The 9,276-nt window shown below is 43.2% G+C and overlaps 2 long non-coding RNA genes across 2 annotated transcripts; both read left to right on the top strand.

The window, feature by feature from the left end:
- Nucleotides 1-3,083: 3,083 nt before the first annotated feature.
- LOC134632136 (uncharacterized) lies at nucleotides 3,084-5,539 on the top strand. Its single transcript, XR_010094451.1, has 3 exons — nucleotides 3,084-4,306; nucleotides 5,152-5,339; nucleotides 5,513-5,539. It is a non-coding gene; the product is annotated as an uncharacterized LOC134632136 (long non-coding RNA).
- Nucleotides 5,540-5,555: 16 nt separating this feature from the next.
- On the top strand, nucleotides 5,556-6,260 carry LOC134632135 (uncharacterized). The gene is made up of 3 exons (XR_010094450.1): nucleotides 5,556-5,616; nucleotides 5,911-6,020; nucleotides 6,157-6,260. It is a non-coding gene; the product is annotated as an uncharacterized LOC134632135 (long non-coding RNA).
- Nucleotides 6,261-9,276: the final 3,016 nt, after the last annotated feature.

Below are 9,276 nucleotides of genomic sequence, written 5' to 3'. Positions count from 1 at the left end.
CATTTGGATCACCTCGATCCATGACAGTCATTCAGGCAGTAATGCCTGGACTGGAAACAAGTCATCTTTAAAATATTACAATATTCCAGCTCCTGTGTTGGAATGAAAAACAAATGTGTTGTTTAAATTAGAGACTGCACTTGTGACAGAACAATAAATATATTTTATCTTGATTATATAAGTAATGTAGGAGCCATATGAGTTGCTCTTTTTTGACTAAGTGGGTTGGTTTAAATGGACTCACTGTATTGGTGCACGGGTGTGGGGCGTGCCTCATGGGTGTGGTAGATGATAAATGTGGTTGCACTCACCTGTTCACTGCACCTGATGTTGGTGAGCAGAAAGGTAGGGTGAGCATGAGGCAAAACTTTCTGTTGAGCGCAGCTTGAATGACTTTGATAGATTTTGACTGTAACTTAATGTTTTTTGTATAGTTGTGCACTAATTGATGCCATAGGCCAAGTTGTTATTTGGCATACTAATTGGTAGTGATGGGTAGATGAGGCCTCGTGAAGCGTTTCAGCACATTCCCCAAACTGTGTGGACACAGTTTTGCTGTTTTGCTCCATACTGACACCTGCTGGACCTTAAATATCATTGTAGGCAACTTACTTGAGACTCACAACATTTCACAACTATTCAATGACCTAGTCATACTTATACACTGTAAGGTATTGTACTTTCTATGGAATCATTTTATATCTTTTATGTTGCAAATATTGTAGACATCACCAGTGTGTGAATGGGTGGATGACTGGATGTGTAAAGCGCTTTGGGGTCCTTAGGGACTAGTAAAGTGCTATACAAATACAGGCCATTTACATCTTTAAAATATAGTGTGAATCACATTAAATGAAAATTAAGATGAAAGTATTGTGAATGTAATATTACCCATTCGACTCAGTTTATTATAAATTTCTATTCAGAAATATAAGTTTATCCAATCTTTTTGCATTTAGTCTATTGTGTTGTTTTTTTTTTTTTTGTTTGTTTGTTTGTTTGTTTGTTTTTTACACCTTTTCCCCAGCTTTGGAAAACTCACAGGCACAGATGAAGCTGGGGTACACAAAAGCTGTAAAGTCAGGTGGAAAAGGTTCTGATAAGATGTCTTCCTATTCCCCCAGTACGTTAAAGGATCCTCTGATCTTGGAATTTTTCTCTCTGACACTCTCCACAATACTAAGGGGTTGGCAGTCCTTTATAATAAAATTCAGGACTGCTTGGTCCAGAACAGTCTTCCTAGATGCTTGATTTGAAAAATAAAACGCATACTAATAAAAAAAAATGATGATAAAGCTGTTCAGTGTCAGTATAGGCCGACCTGTGTTCATTCTCAGTGTGTTTGTCTCCTCATTTTCATGTTTGGCTCTGTAATGCCTCTGTAACACTGAGGATTTGCTTTTGTTTGTAAGAAAGCTCTGCAGAACAGATGCAACATTTATCCTGCATAAAATGAAATAAATAATTTACACTTCAAGTCAAATTGCTGTTTTTCCTATTCTGATAGATTACACTGAAACAAACGGTTACCTTATTTGCAGTTAAAAGATCAAAATGATCCCACACAGCAGAAACGTTTTTCTTTCGGGCTCCATTTTGTTATGGAGAGATGTGTATTTTTTTTTTCTTTGCCAGAGTAATTTTGTGGGGGGTTTTTTGGTGGCGACTCATTCCGTTGGCAGATACGGATGCGGTACCTGTTAAACAGAGTTCAGGGAACAAATGAGCCTGTACAGAGTACTCAAAATAAATAAGTTGTCCAAATTTAGTCATTTTTAGCTAAGCTTTACTCAACTTTTTTTTAGTTCTGGGAACCAATTAGATTTTACAGTACACTTATACTTGTTTGCTATACCATAAAACAATAAAAGAAGGTACAACCTCTTCTCGTGACCGCAGGATGTGAGTGTGTATGCCAGAACACTCTGGAAGGCACACAGAGTCTTTACAGACTGCTAAGGATCAAACCTCTATCAACATGCAATTGATTATAAAACACTAAGCATATATGAGTAAATATTTCTAAGCATAAATGACTTATGAATAAAATAAGGGTGGAGGGGCCATGGTCATTTAGGGTGGGGGTGGTGATTCCAATGAGACCAAAATATTGCACATGAGCCAAAAATATTGCACAGAGCATGGAAAGAGTGAGATATTGCACATAAGACATTGCACATAATCTTCTTGCCAGCTGTTGTGCAACCAGCGTACCACACGGGGATGGCGTTTGGTACGCTGACCTCTTCCTTTGTTTTCTTGGTGTTTAGGGTAGAGATGGCACGATACCACTTTTTTATGTCCGATACCGATATCATAAATTTGGATATCGGCCGATACCCATATGAATCCGATATTGTGTGTTTCTTAATCAATAAAACTGTTTTTTAATATCTCGCTGCATTTTGTATAAGTTCATACTCAAGTTTAAATAAACAACAACACTAAAGCTATTCTGCATTATACCTGTGTGTGGGGAAAAAAAATACACTGCACCCAAAATATTTCATAGTTCAGCAACACTGATCAATCTAATAAACTTAAACCTACTCCATCCTCCCTATTCTGGTATTTTAAAGACTACTTAGCAGAAATATTAAGCAACCTAACTAATAGGGTTGCAAACTCCCAGCAACAAAAAAAAAAAAAATAGGGAACCACCCTCCACCTCATGATGCTTAATCGATGTAATCAACTTTAATTTGATGCAGGATGAAAACAAAATGCACAGAAACAAATAATTTTTCGAGAATAATTAAATAGATTAAACATCTTTCTTCAACAGAATTGCAGGATTCACAGATGGTACTTTCCCAAAGGAAAAAGTACTATAGCTTACTAGGGTATATTAGACTTAACAGTTACTATATACAGTAATGGACTTCTACACATTTTACATCAGATTAAAACTTTGGGTGTAAGATTCAGATAATTATTTATTAAAAGCTAGACATTTTAAATGAGAATAAGAAAGAAAGGTATGTCTTTGTGCCCCCCTTTTCCCTGTTCATGCCCTATCGGCCCCCCTGGTTAAACTTTGCTAGATCCGCCCCTGCACAGTTACCAGCCGTCAGCTGCGTAGAAAGCGATCCTGGTCTAGAAAGTAATATTAAATATATTCTAACAACAGCTTATCAAGCTTAAACGTGCTGCTGTTGTTCAGCCGCTGGTTTTACTCTTTCTGGCGCAAAGTGGGCCAAAAACAAAGAAGAGAGACGGACTCGTGACAGAAAAGCCGATCAGCTGATCATTAAGCAGTTTCACGATTGAAGTAGCAGCAGGAGAGCGAGAGGCAGTCGCTCCATATATCGGTTGTTAAGCTTAACATGGGAACGCTTTACAAACATTCAGAGATGAACTTACACACTTGCTTTACTTCTCTCCGAGATAACTTCGGCGGAGATGAAATGGTCTGGGTCTAGGTTTAAAAGCTTGTCTATACGAATGTCTGGGATGATGGTATTGAAGGCCGAGCTGAATTCAATAAAGAGCATCCTTACTGATTTCCCAGGATACTCCAGGTGATGCAGAGGAGAGTGAAGGGCGGTGCAAATTGCATCCTCTGTGGACTTTTTTGCCTTGTAGGGTGGGAGGCAGTCCTTTATGTGCCTTAGGAGCAGCTTCTCGAAGCACTGTGCAATCACTGGAGTCAGTGCGATGGGTCTGTAGTCGCTGAGGCTACTGATGGTGGTTATTTATGGTCTGCTCTTGCTCTGCTGTACATGTCCTGGTCCCCAGATTTGTGTGTTGAGTTGCATGCCTTTAACAATGCCTGAACCTTACTCGTCATCCAGGTTTTACGTTTGGGGTAGAGCCGGACAGGCTTTTCCGTGGAGACAGTGTCCATGCAGTGCTTGATGTAACCTGCGGTTGTGTGAGTCTCTAGTTCATCATGTTAAAAGACACTCCACTCTGTGAGGGTACTTGAAAAGGTTCTGAAAGCGTGAGGAAACACATTCCTGTAAACCAAGAGAAGACACAAGTACACGTGTTTCTTTCGGGAATGTTCCTCCTCATATACAGGGCGAACATTTGTACTGTTTTAAAAGACCTTAAAGTCTCCTCTTATTTTTCTTAAAGCACACAAACTACAGAGTTGTGCAGTGAGTCAACGTGTTATTAAACAACATATCATGTGACCCAGATGTTGACCCGGAGATAATGGAGGAGTCAACTTGATGGAGGTTTTGTGACTTTGTGGTGTTTTCCTCCTGCAGGCTGTCCTGTCGTCTCACTCCTCCCCTGCTTGATCCACATGGACTCGGCCATCTCCCACCACAACAAGCTGCAGACTGCTCACACCTCTGTAAATACCCACACTGTGTAACACACCTGCTGTTACACCTTTTTGGTGCAACCCTTTAAATTTGGGGTACCCCTTTGGCCTCTCCCCTTTTCTACAATTCCCTGTAGGAGAGGAACTGGAGCGGGCAAGTTAATTACTTGGAGGTCTTTCATTCTTTTTACCTTTCATCGCAGGAACACAATGCAGGAACACAGCGGTTACATATACAGTAGTGTGCCAAAGGTTTAGGCAGGTATGCAACAACGCTGTAAACATAGAATGCGTTCAGAAAAATAAATAAGTAAATAAAATTATATATATACTGTATATATATAGCGCCTTTCTAGACAGAGTCATAAAGTGCTGCACATAAGATAACCAGTCATAGAAAGGTAAAACAGACAATATCAAACAGACAATTTAAAACAGGCAAAATTAACCAAAAGCAGTTTTTTTTAAAAACAACTACTCCATCCACAATTCTTAAGGTTTGGGGGAGAGAGTTCCACAGTCTAGGGACGTAGGGCTGTAGCAGATCAGAGATGTAGGCTGGTGCCAACATCTCTGATCTAAAAGTCAAGACCAGGATCTTAAAATGGCCTCTGAATTCAACAGGAAGCCAGTGTAGCTGAGATAGCAACGGTGTCACATGTGAATACAGATTTTGTCAAAACCCTAGCGGCAGCGTTTTGCACAACCTGCAGACGATCCAGAGAACCTTTGCTTAGATACATCAACAGTGAGTTACAGTAGTCCAAGCGTGAGGAAATAAATGCATGTATAGCAATCTCCAGTTCAATTCATTCCATTCAATTCAGTTCATGAATGATTAATGATTGTTTATTAACCCCAAATGTATTCTACAGCAGGACAACGACCCCAAACACACAGCCAAAGTCATTAGGAACTATCTTCAGTGTAAAGAAGAACAAGAAGTACTGGAAGTGATGGTACGGCCCCCACAGAGCTCTGATCTTAACATCATCGAATGTGTCTGGGATTACATGAAGAGACAGAAGGGGTTGAGGAAGCCTGTATCCACAGAAAATCTGTGGTTAGTTCTCCAAGATCTTTGGAACAACCGACCAGCTGAGTTCCTTCAAAATGCGACGTGATTTAGATTTCTCTTTTGCTCATTCACTGCATTTTGTTGATTGATGAAAGCTTTGCACAGTACTGTATGTAATTATGTTTGTGATTCTGTGTCGTAATCAATGTTCTCTTCAGTTTAAGGACCCGCTGCCTTAATCTTCTGGGCTTACAGCAGTTTATGGAAGACAGTGAAATGACCTCTGACCTGATGGACGAGGGAAAGGAGCTGAACCGCCAGGGTGAGACTGTCGCCACCATCTGAATTCTGTTTAACAAGACAGTTATAATAAAATATAATATTTGTACAGTTATAGGAAGAGGCGGAGGGTAAATACCTCTTTGTTTCTTCTGTTTAGATTTCAGAGAAAACTAATCAGTGTATGATATAACAATAGAAGTCACTCACACACATCAAAGTCCTTTTACACATCTTATTCTAATAACATAAAATATATATTTTCATTGTGTATTAAGTGCACAGACTGCAGTTTACAGCAGGTTTCCTCACATATACTATATGATTCCAAAATAAGAAAGTCATCTGCTGGGAGAAGAAACAACAGTGAAACGGGAAGTACAAAGAAGCTGCTCATCACTGGATATTCTGCTTAAGATTGAAGATTGAACATCTGCCTCCCAGCAGGTCAGTAAAACCGAGACAGCTCTTCAGAATCGGCGACAACATCTCCAGCACCATCAGACTGAGAACAGGAGCTCCTCGAGGCTGTGTTCTCACCCCACTGTTGTTCGCTGTCCTGACACTGCACTGCTCTACACAGCTCCAACCACATCATCAGGTTCGCTCATCAGCAACGACGACGAGTCGGCGTACAGAGATGAGGTTGAGCAGCTGGCGTTCTGGTGCAGCGAGACCACCAACACCACCTCCATCACCAAAATAGCCTAGCAGCGCCTCCACTTCCTGAGACGCCTGAAGCGGGCCAGCCTTCCTCTTCCCATCCTCACCGTGTTCTACAGGAGCACCATAGAGAGTGTTCTGACCAGCTGCATCTCCGTGTGGTTCGGCAATCTCATCCAGCTACAACGGATTGTTAAAGCAGCTGCCAAGATCACTGGAACATCTCTCTCTCTCTCTCTCTGCTACAGGACATCTTCACCAAGCTCTGCATCAGCAAGGCCTCCTGGATCATGCTTGACCCCTCACACGCACTCTTTTCTCTCCTCCCGTCTGGCCGACGCTATCGCAGCATTGGGGCCCAATCCTCCAGGCTGCGAAGTAGCTTTTTCCCACAAGCCATCAGACTCTTGAACTCACTACCGGCTCTCCCACTCCCCCCCAACACCCACACCCACACAAACCGTTACCTAACTCTATTGCACTCCACATACCACTGCCTTTGTAATGCAGATGCTGCTCTATGGACAATCCTTACACTCAAGAACTCTGCTCATGTTTACAAGCTGCTACGCTGGTCACTTTAAATCACTTCAAGGTCACTTTAAATCATTCAAATTGTAAATTGTTATTAATACATTTACCTCCAAGTCTTAAAGTGTATATTTATTTTTTCACTTTTCTTATATTATTATTTCTTTGGGGGGGGGGATTGCACTGAATGTAACTGGAGCCTCATCATCTCATCTCTAGATACTGTACTGTATATAGCGGAGATGACAATAAAGCGTACATTGGCTTGACTTTGATGTGACAGACTGCAGGCCTGAGCTTCTAAACAGATCAAATCCTCAATTTACTGCCTGTCATGCCGGCAGTAGAGACAGTCTGAGCACATGAATGTGAATCACTTTAAATCAGAATCAGAATCAGAATCAGAATCAGAATCGTGTTTATTGGCCAAGTATATGTGCAGACAAATACAAGGAATTTGGTTCCGGTAGATGGTGGCTCTCAAGCACAGCAATGTAAAAACACACACACACACACACACACACACACACACACACACATGTCTGGTTTGCTATCCTCGTGGGGACATCCCATTGACATAATGCTTTCCCTAGCCCCTTACCCTAACCCTAACCATTAAAAATGACTGCCTAACCCTAACCCTTACCCTAAACCTAACCATAACCTAATTGTAACCCTGACAGTAAAACCGCATTTTGAGTGTGAAAATTGCTTTCAACCCCGAGGGGACCTGGATTTTGGTCCCCACGGTGCAGAAAGTCCCCACCAGGATAGTAAAAGTCAGATTTTGGTCCCCACCAGGATAGTACGAACCCGTACACACACACACACACACACACACACACACACACACACACACACACACCTATATGTACATTACGCATGCATACACATACATACACAAAGCTGTGTGAACCAACTATAAATAACTAAACTTATGTACATAAGATACAGAAATGAAATGAGGTGGAATGAATACTACAGAATGTACATAAGGTGCAGTCTGGCAGTGGGAAGCAGTGTGACAGGTCAACTGTTTAGGAGGGAGATGGCGAGGGGAAAGAAAGTGTTCCTGTGTCGGGTGGTCTTGGTTTGCAGGCTTCTGTACCGTCTGCCAGAGGGCAGCAGGTCAAAAAGTCTGTGTCCAGGGTGTGAGGGGTCTGTGACGATTTTCCCTGCCCGTTTCCTGGTTCTTGAGAGGTACAGATCCTGGATGGAGGGCAGGGGGGCACCGATGATCCTTTCTGCTGCCCGTACAGTCCGCTGCAGTCTGCTCCTGTCCTGTTTAGTGGCTGCACCATACCAGACTGTGATGGAGGAGCACAGGACAGACTCAATGACTGCAGTGTAGAACTGGATCAGCAGCTCCTGTGGAAGACTGTACTTCCCCAGTTGTCTCAGGAAGTACATCCTCTGCTGGGTCTTTTTGAGGATGGAGTTGATGTTGGTCTCCCACTTCAGGTCCTGGGAGATGGTGGTACCCAGGAACTTGAAGATCTCCACAGTCGACACAGGGCTGTCTGATATGATGAGGGGGGGCAGAGTTGGGGGGTGTCTCCTGAAGTCCACTGTCATCTCTACAGTTTTAAGAGTGTTCAGCTCCAGATTGTGCTGACTGCACCAGAGTACCAGCCGCTCAACTTCCTGCCGGTATGCAGACTCATCACCATCCTGAATGAGGCCAATGACGGTGGTGTCATCTGCAAACTTTAGGAGTTTAACAGCCGAGTTCTTGGAGGTGCAGTCATTAGTGTAGAGGGAGAACAGTAGTGGTGAGAGGACACATCCTTGAGGGGCACCAGTACTGAGGGACCGAGTTTCAGAGGTGATCTCCCCCAGCCTCACTTGTTGCTTTCTGTCTGTCAGGAAGCTGGTGATCCACTGACAGGTAGCTGGAGACACGCTGAGCTGGGAGAGTTTGGAAGAGAGAAGTTCAGGCACGATGGTGTTAAAAGCCGAACTAAAGTCCACAAACAGGATCCTGGCATAAGTTCCCGGGCGGTCGAGGTGTTGCAGGATGTAATGCAGCCCCATATTCACTGCATCATCCACCGACCTGTTTGCCCGGTAGGCAAACTGCAGAGGGTCCAGCTGGTGGCCTGTAATGTCCTTCAGATGGGCTAACACCAGTCGTTCGAAGGATTTCATGACCACAGACGTCAAGGCGATAGGTCTGTAGTTGTTCAGTCCTGTGATGGTAGGTTTCTTGGGAACAGGGATGATGGTGGAGCGTTTGAAGCAGGATGGAACTTCACACAGCTCCAGGGATCTGTTGAAGATGTGAGTGAAGATGGGAGCCAGCTGTTCAGCACAGGTCTTGAGGCAGGAGGGTGAAACACCGTCTGGTCCGGGGGCTTTCCTGGGCTTCTGTTTCTGAAATAGTCGGCTCACATCCTCAGTGTGTATTCTGAGTTCCAGGGAGGAGGAAAGGGGGGTGGGAGGTGTGATGGAGGTCGTTGAGTCTGGATTGGAGAGGGTGGTGGCGGTCGTTGAGTCTGAAATGGGAAGG

This window comes from Pelmatolapia mariae, linkage group LG7, assembly GCF_036321145.2.
Source record: "Pelmatolapia mariae isolate MD_Pm_ZW linkage group LG7, Pm_UMD_F_2, whole genome shotgun sequence".
In the NCBI taxonomy this organism is placed as follows: Eukaryota; Metazoa; Chordata; class Actinopteri; order Cichliformes; family Cichlidae; genus Pelmatolapia; species Pelmatolapia mariae.
Note: the sequence above shows the minus strand (reverse complement) of the source record. Positions and strands in the feature narration are given on the sequence as shown.